Raw genomic sequence first — 24,680 nt, forward strand, 5'->3', positions numbered from 1 at the left:
AACAAAGGAATCAAAACTAATAATCCTTTTCACCACAAAACACATCAGGAGCAGGAGGTTTGCCAGAATCTGTAAGGCTAGTTTGTTTTCACAGCATAAAAGAGTACTCAGAGAAGTCAAGGTCGTTGCAGAGAAGCTAAATGAACCCTTTGCACTGGTGGTCGCTGTGGAAGGAACTGGGAAGATTCCAAAATCAGAACCCTTCTTGGCAGGGAACTCATCTGAAGAGCAGTTTGAAATTGAACAGATTATGTAATAAACAGATAATGTGAAAATCACCAGGAATATATAGTATACACTCCAAATTTCTAAAGGAACTCAAGGACAAAAGAGCTGAATTACTCACTGCAGGGTTTAACCTATTGCTTAAAATTGCTTTACTTCTGGAAGGCAGAAGATGCGAAATCGATCTTTTAAAAAGGTTCCAGGGAAAATCTGGAAATCTAGATTCCTACAAAAGTAGGAACCTAAGTCTGATGAGTACAGGACAAATTACGAGAAACCTTGATAAGAAACAGAATCAGGAGACACATGGATAGATCTGATTTATTTGGTAAGAGTTAGCATTCTGTTGAGGAACACACTGCTTTACAATACCGATAGTTCTTCAAAGGAGTTAAAAAGAATGTGGATTCTATAGGAATGATGACATTGACACAGCATACTTTGATTTTCAAAATATATGAGTTCAGGTTAGAATGAGGGTTTTCTAAACCCAAATGTCTGCAAGGTTGGTAAGACTGAAGATAGAAAAAAAAGACCATCAAGACACGCCTTGGGGATGCTGGTTTACAGGGAGCACATTATGTGAGGGCATCCTAAGCAAGTTCAGCATGGTCTGGCATAGACTTGGGGCAAGACTAAGGAACAATTACTTCAAAGAGTGTGAATAGTGTTCTCAAATAAAGGAAAAGGCACAGAAAAGCAAAGGCAATGAGAAACTATTCCCTGTGTTGTTATTTTCAGTGCTTTCAGATGTAGCTCAGTAAATAGGATTTTGTCAATACAAGTAAAAGGCCAGACACATATACGATCAGATAGTGCTGGGTTTCAGGAGCTGTCTGGGCTTGTCTTGACATAGGCTGATTTTAATTTGGGGCTTTCTTGTGTGTGCGCGTGTGTGTGTGTGTGACAATCACCTAGTGGTCAAGAGAGTATTGCCTACCTGGGTTGATCACAGTCTGTGTGTACTTTATATGGCAAAAGCATAACTATCCCATTGTAAGAGTGGCTTTTTACATTGAAAGGAGCTGTGGGGAAAATTTCAGGATTGAGAATCATCTGATTATCCAATGAGAAGAATGCAGACTGCTGTTAAGAAAACCCAAGTAGATCCCAAATCAGAGGGGAAAGAGACTCCTACTCTGAACACCCAAGTCTTTCCATCAAAGGACCCAGGAAGTCAATGATACATCATTTCTGAATCAATCTTTTTAAGGAAGATGGAAGTTGTTAACCTTAGGACCCATTGGCACATCCAGAAGGTGAGTACAGCCTCAGAGAAAGTAGGAAAAACAAAGTTTATAGGAACAATTTCAGCTGCATTGCTATTGTATTTTTTCTGCATTAATGGGGTAAATTGTACCATTAGATTATTAAAACATTAGCAGGTTTAACACTACATTTGTACCTCTTCTTTTAAGGCATGATCCTTTTAGCCCATAGGATTTGAAAGTAACATGAGTACAGCCTCAGATTAGGGCAAGTCCTAAAGTCTAGGATTAAGGTTTGAAAAACTAGAAAGCTTACAGAGGGTGATGAGGCTGAGGGTAGAAAAGAGACTCCAAGGAAGTGCAGGACATGTGTCCAGGAGATTCCAAGGTAGAACATTATTCAAGGGACCTTAAGCATGGCAGGAAGCTTCAGCCTAAGCTCAGTGTTAGCCTTTGACAAAGGTCAGAAAAGGTGGTTGAAAAGAGTGTGCTTCTTGATTCAACATGGAAGAAAATATCTGGGAAAAAAAAGGACCTATCACAAGTTATGAAATGTATGGATTGTCTCAGAAACAATATCTGTATTGCTCTGTATAGATTCAGAGAATCATAGGATCATTTAGGTAAGAAAAGGCCTTCAAGATCATCAAGCCCAGCCATAAACCACTTCCAGGTCCACTCTTCGAACCTGAGCTGTTGCTAGGTTATGATTAAGGCTTGTTTCAATACAGTCCTGACAGGGATGTGAGGACAAAGTAAGAACTAGAACCCCCTGGGAGTAGAGGGCAGCCTAAAGGACCCTGCATCTGTCTAAACAATAGCAGCTTAAAAAGGGAGGCTTCCTGCATGGATAAGTAGTTGATTAAAAGATAAAAGTGAGAGCATCAGAGTATATGGTCAGTATTCATTGTAAAAGAGGTTAAAAGTGGAGTTTCACAGTGGTCTGTATGAGATATGTTTTCCACTATATTTATAAATGATTTTGAAAGGAGAGCCAATAATGAGATGCCAGTGTGTGCTGGTGATACCATAAAATTAATACTTAGTGAGACAAAAGTTCGTTGTGAAGAACTGCTGCAGTCCCAGAGACCGTGAAGCCCCCAAACATAGAATACAAACTGTGTCTCCTCTTTGAAGGGAGTGAAAGAGAATATGCCAGAAGGGACATCTGCTGGTCCAAGATTATGTAGAGGGAGATGCCAGCTCTGTTACTTCACTATATGGCCCCCAGTTACAACTCCATCTGGTAATGGTTCAAGGGGCTTTGGGCTTGCAGAGTCCAAGAGATCAATTGTCATGATGGAAGTGCCCAGGGGCCAGAAATCCTCCAGCAGCAATGTTAGGATGTATCAGTCAGTGTGGTAAAAGCATTAAGTCACATGAATGGCCAGAGAACCAGCCCTCTAAGGCTCTACCAACTTGTGCAGCTGGTTGTAGTGGTCACATTTATGAAACCATCATTTGCACATAGAACACAACTATCTCTGCATGGAGAGTCACAAACTCAGGCTTTGCTTTCAGATTTCAGGAAGGCAACAATGAAGATGCTTACATTTTCATCTTTATTTTTGTAATTTTTAAAATCTGTATCCACTAATAAATCACAAAGACCAGAAATACAAACTATGAAAGGAAAAAAATTTGTTGTAAATAAAGCTCTACATTAACATGTCCACAAAATTTTCAGTGAAGTAAAAAACAGGATATGGCAAAAGTCTCAAATCAGACTTCTTTCCAACATGAATCACTATGGACTTCATTGGGGTTTCAGTGGCAAGAATTTTAAAAGGAATTCCAGTTTTAAATATATAACAGCCTAATAGGCTGGAACAGTAACTCTTCCATCAAATTTAATGGGTACTTTTTAGATTTCATGTGTTTGTGACATTTTTGCAGACTCATATTTCTTTTGCTGTTTTCACATTGTAAAAGTCGCACCCCAGGGTACTCTTTGAAACTGTAACTGATGTAAAAACTTGAGTGGCAGATTTTTGTGCGCAAAATATATGTTTCAGGATATTTTAAAGTATTTCTTGATGGAATCTACTTTGTTCTCTATTAGTTTGTAGTTCATTTCTGTTATGTGAAAACTTATTTTTGCATTGGGTACAGTACCAAACACATTGCTTTATGTACTGCCTGTAAAATGTTAAACATTGCTTATGGCAGTATGACAGGTATCTAAAAATACAAGAGGAACATTTCTATTTTGGTAAACGGCCCAGATCTTCCACACAAATAGAATATTTAATAGTTTGGTGTGAAGATTACCAAAATGGAAATCATGCATAACAAACTAGCTTTGTTTCTTTGGGAAAATGACAACAAAAGCAGACAAAAGTAAAGAAGCATATATTATTCACTTGGATTCCAAGGAAGTTTTTAATCCAGTACCAAATACATTATTAATGAACAGGGTAAGAAGGTAAGGAATAATTCTCAACTGGACAACAAACTGGCTTGCTTTCCAAGTCAAGGAATGGCCATAAATGTGAAAGGAAGATGACAAATGCAGAGAGCTTAGGATTAGATCCACATCTGCATCACACTAAAGAACAGAATAACTGACAGAGCTTCAAGGTGTGCAATTTCATTTGTGAGGAATACAGGTAACAGCTGACCATGAACAGAAACAAGGACAACATAGCTCAAATTCAGTGGGGGAAAAAAGGTGGATATGTATATGCAATAAAAGTGAAAATTTATAATGTATAAAAGTAAGTATGTTAAAAGTAAGTATGCTAAAAGTAAGAATATTAAAAAAATAACGGAGATTGTGCCCTAAATTGTGGGTTGTACTGAGCATGTAAAAGACCTTGTGGTGTTCAATAAAAAGCTTACAACATCAGGTAATGAGATAAATGATTTCATTAAATTCTGTTCAAACTATTTGGTAAAAATGTAAAATACCATTAATCATTCAATGTCTGGCAGCAGCTAGAAAGGACAAAAACTATATACAGAAGATGGAGAATGCTAAATCCAGACTCACAGTACAAAGGAGCATGGCAAGAACCATGGCAAGAATTGAAAACTAGAATATTGTTTTGAATCTGTTTCAGGAAGACAAAGATTAACACTTCTTTCCATCAGTTTACTTGTTTGTCTATGCAGTGACTGGTAATTATGCCAGCAGGCACATCAGTGACTGATGGAATTGCAAAATGAATTTTACTCTGAGAATTTTCCAGTTACTGACAAAAATCAGAAAGACTAATGGAGGTAGAGGACAGCGCTTGTTGGAAGAATGCTGCGATATTTCTGGGAACAAAGAGAGATTTAGTGCACTGTACTTCTAAAGTGTACGTATTAAGCACTAAGTGATGTTCTTTGTTGCTATACTCTCTAACCAGTCCAGTATATGCTAAACTCATCACTGGTGTATATATCCTTGCACTTTGAATGCTGCAGTGTGAATTCTCCCCTCATCCTCAAAGTTTGTACTCAAGAACAGTGAGTGGCAGCAGAGCTATTGCTACCAAATCCTGGATTTCCATGGAGAGACATGGAGTCTCCCATCTGCCTTTTCAGTTTCCACATGCAGAAGAAGAATGAGTTAGACAAGATGGTCATAAACTAAAACACATGAAGTTCCACCTCACCACGGGGAAGAACTTCATGACATTGAGGGTAGTAGAGCACTGCCCATGGAGTTTGAGGAGTCTCCTTCTCTGGAGAGGTTCAACCCACCTGGATGTGTTCCTGTATAACCTGCTCCAGGTGACCCTGCCTTGGCAGAGGGCTCAGACCAGATGGTCTCCAGAGGTCCCTTCCAACCCAAACAATTCTGTGATTTTGTGAAGATAAGGCAACAGCAAGTGTAAAGTACATACAGCCATACTCATTAGAATATACATATAACCATACTCATTAGAATCGAGAGAGCTTATTCCTTTAACAGCTCCTAAATAAACATTTGCCTGAAGCTGAAGCAAAGAAATAAGTGATGCTGCTTGAGGAGTTCACAGAGGCAGTAAGTTTATACTGAACACAAAAAGCAGTGTGGTCAACTAAGTGGCCAACTCAGTCCATAATTATGGATGGTTTGTGGATCCTTACACCTTTGCATCTGGGACTACTGTTTGCTCTCTGGTAGATCTATTTGTTGAACTCCACTAAATAATGATCTTGCTTTGTTATTCTAACTTCTGTTAACTAGAGGAGCAAAGCAGAGTGAAACCCGCATCTTTCCAGAAGTTCTAGCCTGTTTCTCTGAAACTCAGAGTCAATTCTGGTCACATAAAACCCATTCTGCACTCTTCACAGTGCTTTTTCATGGATTTGCAATCTGAAGATCTTAGATCCCTGTATTCTGCAGCCTCAGGCCAAGCTAACTGAAATCTAGAGGCCCATTCTGCACTCCTCACACTGCTTTTTCATGGATTTGCAATCTGAAGATCTTAGATCCCTGTATTCTGCAGCCTCAGGCCAAGCTAACTGAAATCTAGAGGCCCATTCTGCACTCCTCACACTGCTTTTTCATGGATTTGCAATCTGAAGATCTTAGATCCCTGTATTCTGCAGCCTCAGGCCAAGCTAACTGAAATCTAGAGGATGAAGAATGTGAGGTTATAGCTTGAAAGAGATGCTTCATTGCCAGCCTCTATCAAAATAACCTCTACCTGTATGACAGACAAAATTCTGGAGGGAGAGACATAGGAGAAAGAAACAAAAATAGAATCAATTCTTGCAGAGAAAAAAGACAATCACACCTGATCACTACCTTCTGCTTCATCTGCAAGACCAATTACACTATAAAACAGACCCTTCCTCAATGACACAAACCAAAATGATGCATACATATTTCCTCAGTATTTTTAGGCCAGAGGTTAAATGATACCATACCTCATTACTGAAAGAATTTAAATACCAAGATACTAAATGCAGCATAAGAAAATTAATAGAATAGAATAGAATAGAATAGAATAGAATAGAATAGAATAGAATAGAATAGAATAGAATACAATAGAATAGAATAGATCTTTTTTTCACAGTGAGTTCTAACCCTCACTACATAGAGCAGTATCTTACTACTGATGTCAGATACCTATGGAGAAAATGGGATTGAAAGCAGTGATTGTGAGGGATCCTTCCTGACAGGTGTTTTTGCTGGAGATCAAGGTACTGAGAAGAAAATAAACATTTTCCTTGTCCCATCTGAATCCTTCTCACAGCAAGGGCATGAACTAATCTCTGCCATGCTGACTTATTTTGTGTTGGCCTTTTTTAGTTCCTCTATGTTGTTAAACATATCTAAGTGGATATGGACAATGCTCATGGTATTCTTTTATGATTCTTTTGAATTAGCCTGTGGCTGTTCTTGCTTAACTCTTAACATATCTTAGATATTTTCATCATCTTACTGGGTGATGGTAATATAAAGGTGCTGCCAAATGTTCTGATGAATCTTAGATCTATACTTAATATCTAATATTTTCATAAGGAATTTTTCCTCAAAGACTTTCAGATATCCACCTTCAGTAGGTTCCCAGATTTTGTATCCACACATTAATATGCAAACTATACCTGCTTAAAGCAATCTCCTAACACTTCATAATATTTTCAGCTTCTAACTTTTGAATGCTCATTTTTAATACTAATAACCTTTTTTGGTAGAATATGTAAAATAGAGCAATCTGCAGTTAGCCCAACTGGCATCAGTGGCATTATCCCTACTCTTGGTGAGTACAATGATGAATACAAATAGGCCCAATGCATTTGAGAATAATTTCTTGGGATCCTGTTCTGGACAATTTTCCATTTAATTGTTAGCTTTATGAAGCTTTCAAGACATCCAGAAATTTTTTATAAGTCTTTCTACTAAGTTGGAAGAAATACAATAATATATTTAATAGGAATGTACTGATTGAAGCTATGAAAATGAAATGAGAGTAGAAGCAGAAATGGAAGCAATCTCATAATGGTACTATAAAAAAAAAGGACTTACTGTGAGTTCCTTGCTTTATGTTATTATATGAAAAATAATTAATATATTATGTGTACTTACTGGTAGCTCATTTGTAAGTAAATGGTCATCAGCTATGGTCTATATGGTGATCTTACATTATTTACTAGCTCCTGATCCACATCATCCAAATGTAAGCGTTAATCAATAAATCACCAATACCTCACTTCTTTATTCTATGAGATCTAAATTATGTGGCAAAATATATATATATATATATATATATATATATACACACACACATATATATATACAATAATATATATATGTAAAATGCCCAGCCTTTCCAAATCATCAGAAGTAAACTTATTTCTAATCAGTAAAGATGCACATTTCACTTGGGAGCTGTGACTAGTTCTATATACAGAGTAAGGAATTTGAATATCATAAGATAAAATGGCAGAAGTTGTTTGTGCATTTGAACCTTGCAGCCTTAGAGCTTCAAAGATGAATGGAACTGGGTCCCATGTTTAGGCAATGCTTTTATTTTATTAGGAATTTTGCTCATGTGTCATGAGAATAGAGAATGCTCAAGATCTTGCATTTTAGAAGAGAAATGGCATAAGTTAAGTCTCTCTGAGGTATAAGTTGATTCTCTCTGAATTCCTGCAGTAATTTTAAAAGAATAGAATATGGAATGCCTTAATACAACAAAGTATCTTCTCCTTGAATCTGTAAGATTTGAAGTGGTTGAAAGGAATGATAAAACTTAATGAAAACAGTTTTTGTTTTTCTATAAACTGCTTCCTTCAGGAAAGTGAGATGGTTAATGACAACAGTAAATGATGAAGGTACAGCTTGACATACTTTCTGTAGTGGAAGTCATGTTGGGCTTGTAGTAGGCCTTAGGCTGAATGTTTAAGTACAGCCATACTTCACCCACAGGCTTGAATGGCAGTTCAGTTCACTTAGGAATTTAACTTTATTTCAAACCACAGGGAAAAAACCCACAACCTTTAAAACTTCTTACTATTACCCCAAAACTTTTTTTAAAGGTGTCTTTTGAGAAGAAAATCTAACCCATTAATCTGAATGACAATTATTACTGTTCTCAAAATGAAACCACTTAAAGAATCTGGGTGTTCTTATGGAAAAGTTTAAAACTATTATACTTCAAATTAAATTTGAATGTATTACATATTGAGTTGCCTTTTTCTTTTCTCCCAACGATTTTAATTACTAGTACATTTGCATGAAAATAGGATCTTTATTTCTTGAAAGCTCATCAGCTCCTGCTGCTTATTCTTCATTGTAGATATCACATGCAAAGGGTTAGATCTTTAGGTGAGGTAGAAGCAAGAGCAGATGTGCTTAGAAGAAAGCAAGTTTTTTATGCAAATACTATTTTTAATAAAACAAAGACAATAGAAAGTGAAGATACATGCTCTGAAAGCAAAATTCCAATGTCTCTTCGAGGGTGCAGATGTCCCTCCAAACAAAAGTAATTTTAAATTTTAAAACTGAATAAAAACCTTAAAATACAATATGAAACACTAAAGAATTTTACACCATTGCTTACTCAAATTTCACTTCTTGATACTCATGCCTTTATTGTACAAAAAGGAAACATGACACCCAGGCAGCCACGTTCATTTAAACCCTCAAAATAAGATTTTTCCTACAAAAAGTTTCTAATTTTTGGTGGTCCTTTCTGAAACAAATGGCTGATTTGTACCTTCATACTGTAAAAACCAACAGCCAAATGCTTCTGTGAAGAAACTTTAAGCAGCCAATACTGAATGAACACAAACTATGAAGTAATTATTGGCTTCTCCATCTGCAGATCCAGTTGTAATGCAGTGGTGCAACTCTTTGAGGGAGTTTGCACCACCACATATCTGTGCTTTCAAAAACAACTGAAGGTATTTAACAGCATATTTAATATGAGACCCCTGCTTCTGCATCTTGATAATGCAGCTTGATTCCAGCTACCAACAAAACTAAGTATGTGAGAAGAGTAATGAGAGTCTGAGCTGTATTTGCGCTACAGGAAAAGCCATCAAATGCTCACACACTGCTCTGCTTTAAAAGTGCTACTGTGCTCTACTAAATTTTATTGAATATTAACTGGTCTTCAGATAGCTCTGGCTATTGAGATAATAAATGTGGCAGTTATGTTTGACAATCATTGCAGCTGCCTGCAGCCTATCTGGGAAGCACCCTGAAGTTCATCACACTCCAGGCACCAGACTGGTGATGACAGTAAATGAGCTGTTATTCATCAGGTATTCCAAAGCTGTGAACAAAAATTTGGCTCTGTAAATGTTTTAGAATAACAAAAGGGCAGTAATGACTGTCATGGCCAGATCCCCAGCCTGTGTAGGGTAAACTGGGGGCAGTACTGCCTCTCTGATAAAAGAGGGCACCACTGGGAAGGGGAAGGAAAAAAGAAAGGAGAAAGGATACAGGGTTGGGTTTATAGCATGAGTTCTGCTAAGAAAAATACATCTCTGTCAAAGCTCTGGAAGTGGTATTTAGCCTCATTTCTTCTGGTACAGAAAATGGCACAGAGACAGAGGTAAGGCCCAGAGAGTATTTTACCTGCAGCCAGGAAACATTGACAGTGCACTCAGATACTTATTCAAATCTGCAAAACAAATGAATTGCTACTAATAAAAACAAAGCACAGATTCCCTTTTACATTGTTTTATCCTGTTTAAAAGACAAACATTTGCACGCTGCAAGCCTCAAATGGATAAATGCTACCATGAGAACTTACAAGCCATCTGCTAGCTTCCTAATGAAGCCAGTAACTATTATTGTTTACAGTTGAACACCGGGGGTCATGTATATTTGCTGTAATGAAAGAATCAATGCATCACTGCAGATGCTAAAAGGGAACTTTTTTTCCAGACGGCTAATTATAAATACAATAAAGTAGCAAATTAAAAAAAAATCTGTTCATTTCCATAGAGAAATAGTGCTTGGCACAACAATTGCAAAACACAGCACTGCTCTGTTTTCTAGTAGTCTCCACTTGACAGGCTCAGCGTACAGAAACAGAATCACAAAAAGTTACTCTTCAATACTTAACAAATAGCCGATCACCAAGGGGTTCTCAGCCCCTAATGCTCTGATCTTCACAAAACTCCTACATTATTTAATTGTATTGTTTATCTGAATGTAATGATGAAGTGTGCACTAGCAGATATATCTCTGTTGCTGTTTCACTCTGTTTTTCTTGCTCAAAGAAGATACATGATATATGAAAACTTGGTTGAGCTATTAAAAACATCATGAAGTTTCTAGGTTTTTTCAAATGTTTGTTGAAGAGAAATTGATGCACGGCAGTAATACAATTAATTTCTAGTTTAGGATTTAATCACACAAAAAATAATACACTTACAAAATCTGACAAACTAATAATAATTAGTTTGTCAAAACATTTAGCAAAACCAAAAAATTATAAACAACTGGACCTTCATTCATTTCACTGAAATTCTACATTTCACTGAAAACAAGCCATTAATTTGAAATTTTATTAATGGCCTTTATTTTCTGTAAAAATACTATCTTAATTTCAGGAAATTTCCTAAAGCCTGTGAACCAAGAGCCCTTACTTGCCTTGCTGAGTCAAAAACCTGAAAATGACTCCTCATTACCCTCTGATACCATCAAGGCCATGACACAGCCTTCTTGCAGCTTGTGCTCTCCTAATACCACTTTCAACATACAAAGACCTACATACCTATCATATGGGTAAAATGCAGTAAAACATAGTGGCTAGATGGGATGCAATAAACAGGAAACCTGCATTATTGTAGGCCCCAAATCAATAAATCCATAGGAAAGAAAGGGAACAAATAATATTCCACCTTTACAATAATAAATGTTAAATGTTAAAACAAATTTGCAATAAGCATTTATGAAATTGTTTTATAGCTGCTGGTGACAATGTTGACTTAATTCCTATAAGAGCTGTTGCACTTGTTCTCAGGGTTGTCTTATGTAACACTTTATTAGCTGTGTATGTTCCCTGTTGTGCTGTTTATCACCTCTGGGGCCTGGATTAAGGGTTTCATTTTGTTGTACTTTGTAAGACTGGTTTATGATGGGATAAAATTACTGGCCATGAAAGTAATGTAGTATTTTTACTCAGCAATACCATCATCTCAGTACTTTGGGAGCCATCTCAGAACTATTAATTATTAATAATTACACTCTTTACCTCTTCAACTCAGAGTGCTAATCTGTGGGGAACACAAGGGAGGACACTTTCCCTTGCTCCTCCACCTTCCCTTTCTCCTTCACCCTCCCATTCTCCTCCAAGCTAGTTAAAACAGCTCTTGAAAAATTTTTATATCCTCAGGATGTTCAAACCAGCATATTCCTGTTGATACGTCTCCTACTTCTGAATATGTTTCAGGTCATGTTGAAACACCTATTTAAGAATACCACTCAGAGATCTCCCCCAAGGCTGGACAGTCATGGCAGGGTATGGGGGATAGTAAGAGCCAGTACCTCAGACAGTGCAAACCTCCAATGTGTCAGAACTTCATTTCTGAATCAGTGGAGAATACTGAATAATTAGTAAAATATTTAGGAAAATTATGCCATCACCCTGACCATTCCAGAGAGACACAAATCACTGCAACATGCTGGGGACTGGCCCAACCAAGCCCTGCTCAACACTACTCAGCACCTGAAAGGGGAAAAGAAAGTGTTTGCATCTGATGAGAAAACAACAAGTATTGCACTACTCCAACACCTGCAACATGCACTACAGCTACTCCAAGCCCTCTTGGAGGGCTTGAGTAGACACAGGCATGTAGCTACTCCAACCTCAGTGACTGACACGGCTACTCCAACCTCCATGACAAGCACTGCAGCTGAACTATTGAACCAACCTTTGCCATAATCAGTTGGCCAATACACAAGTAGAAATGCTGGAAGCAAAAGTCAACTTATCTAGAAAAGGAAGAAATTCTTCCCTTACTAAGGGAAGAAGTGACAAGCAGACTACCCCAGAGCAGGACCATCAGGAGAACATGAGAAAGAAGATGCAGGACTCAGAAAGGAGAGGGTAACCCATCCCCAAGTCAGATGTGAGATATGTGAAAAGATTTCAGCCATCATCCAGGTGAGTACATTGTCACCTCACAGCTTTGCTGTGGAAATAACCCTGAAATTAGAAGGTAGGAAAGCTAAACAGCTGGGATCCTTTTCTAGGGAAGAGGGCATTGACAATGCAGTAGGAAAAGGGACACAAGTGTTCAGCTTCTGGAGCTGACACCTGTCAGGCCCCAGGGAAAGGTATCTCTTCAAGAAAGCTGTTGTACATCCCCCAGAAAAGCGGAAAAAGGTACGTGTGGAAGTTGGGCTCATATTGAACCCAACACTATTGTATGCCAACTCATTGTCAGTAATGACACAGAGAGACAGAGCGGGACAAACAGTGGGTGAATTGGCTATCCAGCTCTGGCACTATGAAGAAAGTATCTCTGCCTCATTATGGACCTATGCCTCAGCTGTGGAGAAACCACCCAAAAACCTGTCCTGGGAATTCCAGCAATTCATATATTCTACTCCCACCACTACAGACCAGTATCTCAGCTACAAGGACTCTGCTCAAGAGAGAGGACAGAGTGACTACACACCATGGGTCACGCTGTGGCTTTCTCTGCATAAATTCAGAGAGGACATGAGGAAAACCAACCTCAACCCTAGAGGGACAGGTGTGGGAGGTCCAGAGTGCTCAGTATATAAACCAGGGGGAAAGGTGGCCAGGGGTCACTGCTTGGGAACTGGCTGGACATCTGTCAGTGGGTGGTGAGCAATTGCATTGTGCACCACTTGTTTTGTATATTCCAATTATCTTTCTATTATTACTACCATTATCATCATCATCACAATCACCATTATTCCTTTCTTTTCTGTTTTATTAAATTGTCTTTATCTCAACCCATTAATTTTAGCTTTTCCCCCCCCCAGTTCTCTTCCCCATTCCCGTGGCAGGGGGACAGTGAGCAAACAGCTGTGTGGTGTTCAGCTGCCTGTCAGATTAAACCACAATAATTTAATTTCAGTTCCTACTCTGACAATGTTTCCATCTTCATGAACTTAAGTGAATAACTTAATTTATATGTCTTAAGTCATAACATGTCTGAGATAATACTTTCTTCCCCTTACCATAGGCAAATGTCTATGAACATACTGGCTTCTCCAAATTACAGGAGAGTCAGTTGCAAGAATTAATTAGTTAATGTTCACAAAGTGCTCTGAAGAGAAAGCACTCTATAAATGCTAATTATTAAATCAAAGGTTTATCTGACTTTATTACCAAACCACTAATAAAATAAGTTACATAGCTGTTGCAGGTTGGAAAAAGCACTTTGGCTGTCTAAAAGATATAAAGGTTTTAATTAGTAAATATTTTGAACGCATTTTGCTGAGGAAAAAAAAATGCTAACTGTTAATACAGGTTTTCCCTAATGTATATGGCTACAAAATATGAACTCCTGGATGCTACTGTAACTTCTGCATATATCATCTAAAGTTTTGTCCCATGGCAACAGTATTTTTATTTAAGACACAATTTTTGTAATATTTATGAAAAAATTTGTACTTATGTTTGTCAAATAAATGTTTGAATGCAGCAAGAGATTAAAGGTATCATTCTTAGCAGAGAATAGCAAAACCTAATGTATTGTCAAATTATACATTTATACACTTACCATTATTTTTGCCATTTAACTTAAAATCATCTTTTGCTAAGTTTCCAAGCTTCTGCTGATTCACAAGGCTCAGCTCTTCCAAATGCTGTACTGTATTTGCATATATGTGTTCTGTTATCCCCATGTGATCACAGCACAAAAAAAAAATCTAATCTTTTTCGATTAAATTTTAAGCATGCAAATAGATTTGAAAACTTTTCTGTGTAGGCAGTTAGAAAGACTGAATTTTGAAAGTGCCTCAAACCTTTGGAAACACTGTAGATCTCTAGCTCTTCACAGTTTGATCCTGCTAGGAGAAACCTTTTGCTCACCTGCTTGTGACACTTGTTTCCCCTCTGGATGTAATAATATAAACTTGGGCAAAATAATAATAATATGTTGATTTGAGTGCAATAATTAATGTACTAACAGAACTGGTTCTGATGCATCCTCTTCCTACATTTTTGATATATACTTTCTTTTAGAGCCTTCCAAATGATGATGATGATGATGATGATGATATTATTATTAGTAGTAGTAGTAGTAGTATCAGATAGTGAGCAGTATTTCTCAAGTACCTGGACTAGTGGTTTGAAAAGAAATTTGAAAGTAGATCACAATAATCTTATTCCCTGTTGTAATATCTGCCTGTGACTGTAGAAAATCAGAAACCTTGAGCCATAAAAGTCCTATTAGCTTGCTTTGCTGAAAGAGAAGAAGTGTGACAAAATCCTCCCTACTTAAAGCTCTGCTGATTGTGGGAGGATAAGGATGCAGTCAGCCAGGCCCATTCAGCGAAGCAATGCAGCCTGGCAGCTGGGGTCAGTTTCTTCAGTCCAGGAGACAAAAATCCTCCTGCTGGTCCCAGTGCTCTCAGCAGGAAGGAGAGGTCCAGGTGTTGCTCCTACTGAAATCAAGGGTCTGCAGCTTCCCAATGCCACAGACTTGTGGCTCCAAAACACCCAAAAACCCCTGGGGAAGGTGGGAGTATGTGTTCATTAATTTGAGCCATAAATCACAACTTCATATGGCAGAAAAATGTCCAGAAAATGATATGCTGCAGTAAAGGGTTATGTCCATTTCTGTGCTCTTACCATAGCTCTTCCAGGCAGATGGGGACTCAGAGTAGGGATGCCAAATCTTTTTCTTGCCTCAATTTGTCAAACTGTCCCTGAAGGAAAGGTGACTGCAATTATCTGGAAAGGAGGCAGGGTTCAGGGCTGAGGACAGGAAGGCTCATCTAGGAATAGATGGGAAATGAAAATTGTCCAGATTTGTCAAAATGTTAAAGGGGTCCTCAGCAAAACAAACTTAAGATTACTGAATTTCTCTAAGCCCAGGGTTTTTTGATTCTCTTTTCTTGGGTTGCAAACTTACTTTATAAACTAAAAAATTATTATATCTTTACAGAACAATTCTAGACTACCTAATAAAAAGTTCAAATTATTTTGTGGTTAGTCAAAAATTACACATTGTGAAATAAATTGTCAATGACATAAAGCAAGATCAGTAGGGCTGAAGTAAGGTCTTGATGATATTTTTGTTGTTATCGCTGTAACTATTAGCCCTTTTAAAATATCCCAGAAAATTGCAGGGCCATTCTAGAGAAGGTTTATGGATTTTAAGATTAATGGATGGTATTAAGATTATACTAAAATTTGTGAAAAAAGAATAAGAATCTCTTAAAAATATTTTTAATACTACATGAATGAAATCAAAATGGTTTCAAATAAAATAAAGGTATATACAAATCCTTGCTTGGAAAACTTGAAAATGTGTGTCAGCTTCCTCAGAATAATCCTGATGGTATCAGAGCTCAAAAACAGAGGTCTACTTTGAGACCTGTATTTTGACTTTGTGTAGTTTAGTTTTTCACATTGTGGTACCACAAGAGATTTTGTTCCATTCATGGATAGCAACAAGATAATAAGACATAATGTAGAGAAAAAAAAACCAGACATGGCCAAGAAATACTTCTGTCTTGCAGCTGGGCAAAAGGCACATTAAATATTAATACATGATGCAAATAAAATACTGCCTGACAATAAATTATGAAAAAGTGGGAGATGGCACTGGAATGGGCTGAACTTTGGAATATTATGTCAAAAGAAAACAATAGGGATTCAATAGGAAAAGAAATTGTGTTACTTGTGCAGGTTATCAGTAGAGGAGGGTGTCCTTTGTCCTGGGAATCTGTCTCAGAAGAGGAGCTTCAGTCACAGCAGCAATTTTCAGACACAAGCTCATCCCAATGAGGTGGTGTAACAGAAGGAATTAATCCAGTCTATGGCAAAATAAAATGGAAACTGTTGCAGAGGGGGATAGATGCTTCCTATCTCTGTATCTGGTATTAGTGCGACTACTGATGGGGTGTTAGTTCTATTTCTGACATTTCAAAGAGAAAAGAGCTCCTTTATCTGGAGTGGAGAGAAGAGAAAAATGAAAATTATTAAGTGACTGGGAAGTGGGCTTTACAGGGAAAACTTATCAAAGAAGAGATGAAAAAAATTATTTGATCATATTATGTACACTTGCAAAATAGAAATATTCATTTCCACTTTTTCAGGATGAGATTTAAACACATTTAATAAAATACAAGAGTGAAGAATTCTGTGATGGAAATGGTATAGCTCTGCTTAATTCTGGTATATATAAATTCAAATCTGTGGAGGCTTTAGGATGTAAAAATCCCCTGCTTGATTTGTTTCAATTAAAAATTCAACAGTTACTAATACTCAGCTCTTTGGGTTTCTTGAAATTATTTGAAGGCAACCCTCCTATTTAGTTTGGTATTCCATTACCCTTGCTTGGTTTAGCAATGTAGTTTTCCTCCTACTGGTTACATGGCTGCTTTCAAGAAAGTCTGCTCCCATGACTTGTCCCAGAACAATTTGCTTATAGAGGTACTCATTAAAAATAATAATAGCCTAATTACACATGGAGATAATCTCAGATTTCAGAAATCATCCAAATAACAATCCAAGTGGATTATATCCCAGTGTTGGCCAGGAAAAGCAAGGCTTTCCAGAGGTGAAGAAGCCCTGTCATATTCTGGAAGTGACACTGTTTGCGCTGCACCCAGGCTGGATGCCATCAGGAATATGGGATCAGGTCAAGAACTGAGATCACTGGACTAGCAGGACTTTGCTGGGTGCTGCAGAAGTATCAGCTGTCAGGTACTGCAGCAGACAAAACAAAGTTTTGATGGACTCATTACCCTTTGTCCTTCATCCATCATAGCTTGGCTTTGGTTTTTTTCACTTTTGCTATTTCTTAGTTTTCTGCAGGTCCTTCAGTTCAGCGTTTGACATGGTTTCAAAAAAATATGACATGACAAAACCTCATAACTATTCTGTCATTATGGTTTTGTATCTTTAAACATATGAATCCTCTGTAAATAAGTAAAAGGTTATGAAAAAGAATTTTAGCTCTTCAGTCTGTTTGTTCTTTTTATTTTACTTTGATTTGGAAATGTCATGGTTCCCTGCAAGCTCACCAGAGCGAGTTTAATGGATTAGAATATATTATTAAAATGAGACTGCTAGAGAAGTATATTGCACAGATGTGGAATACTGTGAATGTGTTACTGTAAACTCTGCTGCATTAAAAGGCAGTGTATCATTATCCTTTCTTTCTTGCCTTACAGGATTACAGGCAGGAACATCACTGCAAGTTCACTACAGTGGGAAAGTTTTATCTATTTTCAGTTTTTCTTCATTTATGCTGATACATCAAAAAAGAGGTCTTAAAGATAAATATATAAAAGCATTACTCTTTCATGTGGTATTATGGACACAAAATGTGCATATATGTGCTTTTGAGATTTTTATTCTATCTTTTGTTTTCTGAAACATGATTTAAGGATTTACTTCATTCAAGAAAATCTCTTTTCATAAACAACACATTATCTTCTCCTTCATTGCCTCAGGGTATTTCCTTGCCTCTTCTACTCAAAATAAAACAAAACAATCTTGTGTTAGATTGCCCACAATGTATGAAAACCATCTAAAATTTTAAAAATCTGGTTTTCATTGGACAGATCTCTATTTTCTCTTAACAGCATCTTGGCACCTGTGATTAGCAATGTCACAGGTAGCTTGAGAACAGCTCCTTCCCTGAAAACAGGGTAGAAGGCACACCAAAGGGAAGGGTGTCTACAGCCCTCAATCTCCAGTTGCTGCTCCTTAGAGTCATAGAATAAGCTGAGTTGGAAAGTACTCACAAGGATCATTGACTCCAGCTGCTGGCCCCGCACAGGACAACCCCAAGAATCGCATTATGCATCTGGGAGCATTGTCCAAACGCTTCTTGAAATCCATGGAACCACCGAGTCTTCTTCCAGCTCTAGAGGGGCTATTGGTGCTGTTCTGAGGCCACAGCAGGACGTGCAGCATCTTCCCCTCTACTCAGCGCCCTTCCCGAGCAGAACCCAGGCTAAGAACTCCTGGTTTGACTTGGACTCTGTTTTTCTGGCTGAGTGGAATGGCTTAAATCCCAGCCCCAGGCACCGACTCGAACAGCAGATGTCACTGTTGGCAGCAGGGTCCTTTGCTGCCTGCGCACAGCAGCAGGGAGAGGGACCACAGCCACGTACAAGACTCTTCCAAGTGGGGGTGTGGGGGTCTCCAGAGAAGGGAGCAGCAAGCTTGGTATAGGTATGACAGTACACACTGGGGGCACAGTGACCATCAGTGACAGATCAAAATCACCATGAATCCTGGTTTAAGTAGAGGGGTGAAACTAGATGGAAGTTGTACCTCGTTCTGTATTTTGAAGACATGCTCCACTTTATTTCCTTGGGATGGAAGACCTAATTATGCAATCTAAAAGAAAGCCCAAACTTACTGTTTCTGTGTTCCTGGAGCAGAAAGCACGCTGCTGCATAAGAGTATTGCTCTTCTTTCCCAATTATGTTTGGGAAAAAAGGTGTCCATGTTAAGTGATCAGAGAATTTCTGTATCAGTATTTGAAAACACCATTTTTCTTCTTTATATTAACCCACTCACACTTCAATTTGTTTCAATTACTGAACATGGCATATTGAGTTGTACAGTCATGTATTAATGCTTCTGTAGAAGAACCAAGGTCTTTTATGAGTGATGATGTCCACAGCACTACTGACAGCTGCAGAGACCACAATCCTGAGACAGTTTCTCACTTGTTCTGATTGTCTAGAGAGACTAAAAGCAAAGCATGATTCATTCCAAACATCCAGTCGCTGGCTTGCCAGACACCTCTGGCCTACAGTTCAAGAAGCCAGTCTGCAGTTCAGCAGATTCTTTGGTTTGGTATGTTTGATTTAAAAGGCAATCTTTAAAATATTTAAACCCTTTAAAGACGTGGAGAAATGAGCAAACAGGAATATCATGAAGATCAGCAAAACAAAAAAAGAAGCAAGGTCCTGTACCTGAGGACCTCATGCACTAGTACACACTCCATGCCAAGGTGATCCTTGGTGACACAAGGTGACCAAGGAAGGTGACTCTTGTCCTCTACTCAGCACTGGCCACAGCTGCCATGCTGGGTACCATGATGGGCTATCCTGTGCAAGAGTCCAGCAAAGCACCACACAAGGATGATTAAGGGACTGGAGTACCTCACACATGAGAAAAGACTGAGCGAGGAGGAATCTTGAGCCTGGTGAAGAAAAGGCTCAGTTGTATCTCATGAATGTATAGAAATGCCTGAAGAGAGGATGCAAAGATGGAACCAGGCTCTTTCCAGTGGTGCTCAGTGACAGGATCAGAGGCAATGGTCACAAAGTGAGACAAGGCGTTTCCCTCTGAACATCATGAAACATCTTTTTCCTGTGAGGGTGACCAAGCAGTGAAGCAGGTTGACCTGAGAGACTGGGGAATCTCCATCCTTGGAGATACTAAAAAGAATGCCTGGATACGATCCTGGGCAATTGTCTCTAGGGGGCCCAGTGTAATCAGATTGAACAGGATGACCTCCAGATGACACCCATCCAACCTCCATCATCCCTGTGATTCCTTTGGTATAAGCATCAACTATATATCCTTTTGCTTTACAGAAAAGCTGGTAATCAGCAACAGCTCTGACATTTCATAGCCCAAGGATTATGCATTATTTAATACTTAAATTTTGCAGACTTTGATTAGATTCAAAATACCTTTTTAATTTTTGCTCAGTGTTAGCTTTTTATGGTGTTGGAAGCTGTTTCTTTATTAGTGTGTTTCACTTATGAAAACACAAGTGCAGGTAACTTTTATACATATTTTACCTGGGAATAAGATACCAAAAAAAGGGGTTTTGTATGAATTATAATGTTTTCCTTGTGATAATAAAGCTTATCCCAAGCATTTCTGAGATCACATATTGAAATCATAAAATTGACATAATTTAGTTCAATAGATTCAGTTCAGGAGCTGAAAGCACCCAATATTCTAATACCTACTCTATTTCATATAGGTATTTTTTACTCCATCATATCACTTAACACAATTCTTTTTTTGATGCTCACTGAAAAGTGGACATAATAATATCACGCTGTGTTCTTATAATAGCTTCAAACCTCCAAAAACTGCAAACATTCGGATTCTAGGTTTTGGATAACTAGATTAGAATGAAAATTGCCACAGAATGATTCATACAAATCAGCAACATCTCTAGCAGTCTAGAAGTGCTAAATCATGGTATTGATGGATCAGTTCCATTTTTGTTATAAATTTGCACAGACTGATTTCATTTTTGCAGCATGGATTTTAGCCTCACTTAGCAATAAGATAGGATTGAGGTTCCTTTGCTGTTGGCTAGGTCAGACATCAAAATACTTCAGACTCATGCAAAGAAACTATTTTTGAGGGGAAGAAGAGATGAAAAGTGGGTAAAGGGGAAAAGAAACACTTTTTTATATTAGTTTGGCAAGTCCATACTTCTTTGCATTTAAAATACAATCTTTCATTTGTTAGAAGAAAGGTTCCCTAAGCCTCTCCATCAGTCAGAGAATCATTTTTAATTTTGTAATGCACACATTAAATACCCCATTAGTCCAGTCTACTTCATTCACTGCACAGTGCTCCTGAAAGTACACAGATAATACAGAGAAGAAATGTACTTCAGGATGCTAAAACATGACATTTCACGTTTCATCTGTTTCCCCCCTTAGATACAACACAGAAAATGTACACTAAGTGCTTTCCTCTGGCTGAGGTGGGAACACTTAACTCCTTGCAATAGTAGACAGGAACTGTTAAAAGCATTAGCTCTGTAAACTTGTGTCCTTGCATACTACTTCATAAAACATCTTAAATACTTCCAGAAATTAACTGCTGTTCACTGCCAAAGGAGCTGCTACTGAGAAGTTCCTCCATTCTTCTCTTCATGCCAACCAGCAGTAATCCTCTATTGCTGGCCAGCTTCTTTCTTACATGTGGCCAAAAGAGAGGAGCAGGCTCTTGGGACCCTTCCTGGCTAACCAGACACGCTTTGTGGTTTTCCAAAGCCATTAGGCAGCAGTGAATATACAGCGTAATTCCACAGACATGACGAAATGTAGGAAACCTAAATGTGTGTACAAGTATCAGAGATACACAAAAGATACAGTGAGATTGTTACTATGGGAGGTTTAATACCAAAACTGCATCAAGAATCTTTTGGGAATATGCATCAGACAATAATTTGAACCTCATCAGTTCCAGGGATTTTGGAACAACCAAAATTCTCCATCCTCTTTTCTCTTTGTCCACAGAAATTTCAGCAGTATGAATCAGACTTAACAGAACGGAATGTTAAATCAGTTTAATAAGTGGCTTGAGGTGAGTTTGAGAAGATTTTACCATGAAAACGTTGCTCACATTTCCACAGCTAACTTTGAGGCAAAGCTTGTATCATTTCCATTCTAAACTTTTAATTTTCTACTCTAAACTTTTAATCAGACTAACACCAATTTAAAATCATTCTCTGTGCTTACTTTCAGATTCATATTATGACTGAAAACATGTGATTGCTCAGTATTTTCTCCCATGCATGCCTGAAAGAAAAAAAAAAAAAAAAAAAAAAAAAAAGAGGCCAAAATTCTGGGAAAAAAAGGGGCTAGTATATTAATTTGAAGCAGAATCTGGCATAGTCTTTTTTCACTGATACTCTGGGAAATCGCTGTAGAACTGTCTAAGCAGCAAGCTGTTCAAATGGATGTAAGTGGATAGAGCAGGCTTTGGAATAACAAGAAAAGCTGGATAAGCATAAACATTATCTGGCTCCATCGATTCTGCAGAGCTTCATCATAAATTCAACCAGAAACAGTATTATTCAAAGATCTTTTACTGTCAGATGTATACATGCATCAGAAGCTGACAACAGTAAAAGCAGCACTCCTCCTCCTTTCTCCCTCACGCATGTACACAGTTTTTCTTTGCAGGACTTTTTAAACACTTTTAAAAAGTAAAAATTTCACTGTATATGAGAGAATTTTTGGTGTGTGCTTTCTTCTTTGAAACCATAGCTGTCAGATAAAATTCACCATTATTAAATAAATATTTATAATCCTGAAAATATGGATCACTTTTTAGAGTTCTACAGTTGCTACATGTGACAGAAGTCAGACTCATGGAACATATTTGGTGGTTTAATTGTTCAAAAAAAACCCCCAAAGTAACCAATATATATATTTAAATATTTTTGTCAGTTGCTTCTAGAAATAAATTCTGTTGCCATACTTCACAATTCATTCTATACTCAAAATCTGTGTGCAAGCAGTGAAAGCTGAGCTATGGAAACTTTCAGGGAAACTGCTGCAGCTCCTGCTTCAGAGCCATTTGCGGATAGTCAAAGTTAGAGCTGTAACAGCTGTACATTTCACCAGGGATGACACTCCAGTGGATCATCAAATTAGGGGAGTCTCCTGTTAGGGAAGAACAAGGTACAAACACAGGTTTATTTGACCACCGTCAGTTCCAGGGACAGCCTTATTATGAAAGAAGCAGCAAGCAGGGAGTATCAGGAGATTAACTACACTAGCAAAGACTGGAGTGGGTATGTTTCTTGTTGTGTGACAAGTACAGGCCTTTGAAGACTTCCTTAGGATACATTTCCATACTTGTATTCTGAATTTTCACAGACATTTTTTCTTCTAGTCAACACAAAACATTTTTTCTTCTAGTCATGATTCTAATTCCCTTTAGCTCAATTCTTTAACTATGCACTACTTACAATGGGAATTTCTTCAGGCCACTTTAACATGCATGTGCAAAGCAAAATACAGGAATGATTAGCTCTTTCACACTGATTACCTCTTGTTATCCATCATATTTTCTGATACAAATCATGCCATAGCTAGATTGTTTTGTGCTTTTGGACACCTCATTCATATGAACCCTTCTGTGTTTTGAATAAAGCATGCTTACATCTTCTGAACTATGCTGTCTTATGTAATTAAGCCAAACAATCTGTGGTATGCTGTCAGCTGACAATGTCAGCACAACATGCTAGGCAGGTTATCAGTTGAAATGCAGGAGGTACACTTGAAAAAATACCTTCAAAAAGCCATATGTTCTCACTGGCAATATTAAAGCTCTGTTTACACAAACAACACCTACTTTTTGTCCATTTGATGTCAAGCACTGTCATGCCTAAGTAGCCCTAAACCAGCATTCTGGACTGTAGACTCTAACAATGGAGGGAAACCCAATGAAGTGCTCAAACAATGGAAATTAGAGGGAGGAAGGGGTGAGCCTAACATCATGCAGCAGTTTATACTTCAGCGTAAGCACCTCCGTATACAGACACACAAGCATATATTTAAAAATTAGACAACTATGCAATGACTTCAGTGTGTTCACTTCCAAAATCTAAGAACTACAATTTCCATTTATTTAGGAGAATTAAAATATTGATGTCTTATGAGAAGTATTACATTGGTAAAGATGGTTATAACTCAGATCCACACCCATGTGGATCTCATTTGACCAAAAATCAAAGATGTGGGTCCACCTGCCTTGGTGGTGACAGAGAGTAGGAGCTGAATATTCCCTCAGGTGCCATGACCGCCTTCAGAGGAAATATTGACACAAATGTTCCAGTTTTGTCTTGGTATAACAGATTTTCTAATTTTATTCTTTCTTCTGTGTGAATTATTTAGGAACTAGGAGTACCAGAGTGCTGCTGTATAACAGGCCTGCTTTTTCAAGATGAAAAAGGCTATATTGTTATAAAAGCTCCTGGGAAATGCCAAAGATCAGTAACTGGCAGTTGGTTTCAGAAAGAAATGTATATCCTCCATAGATTTTTATCAACTTACATATTGAAATGTCTTATTGATAATGCAGATTAAAACAGAAAAGGAAATTCAGTTTATCCTGTCCCACAACTGCCACATGTAATTTCTCACTATAGGGCAACACTTCTAAACAAATTATAAAATTGAGTATGTTTAAAAGGACACAAACTAAATGTTTGGTAAATGTGGGGATGCTTTTTTACTGATGGACAAGAAAACTGGCCCTTAAAAATCAAAAAGCTCATTGAAACAATATTGTTAATGAAAATAAACGCATCTGTCTCTTCAACAGCCAATGATCCTGCTGCATTCCCTAAGCAGCTCAACTCTTATGGATATCCAGAAGTTAGCACAGATCAGTTTTTCTCCACTGTTAACTACCAGGACCTTAC

At 37.8% G+C, this 24,680-nt stretch overlaps 1 protein-coding gene across 7 annotated transcripts in view; it reads right to left on the bottom strand.

The window, feature by feature from the left end:
• The window catches only part of DCTD (dCMP deaminase), a 204,675-nt gene that overhangs the window by 35,136 nt on the left and 144,859 nt on the right, over positions 1 to 24,680 (bottom strand). The gene's annotated exons all lie outside the window — the stretch shown is intronic.

This window comes from Zonotrichia albicollis, chromosome 5 (assembly GCF_047830755.1).
Source record: "Zonotrichia albicollis isolate bZonAlb1 chromosome 5, bZonAlb1.hap1, whole genome shotgun sequence".
Lineage (NCBI taxonomy): Eukaryota > Metazoa > Chordata > Aves > Passeriformes > Passerellidae > Zonotrichia > Zonotrichia albicollis.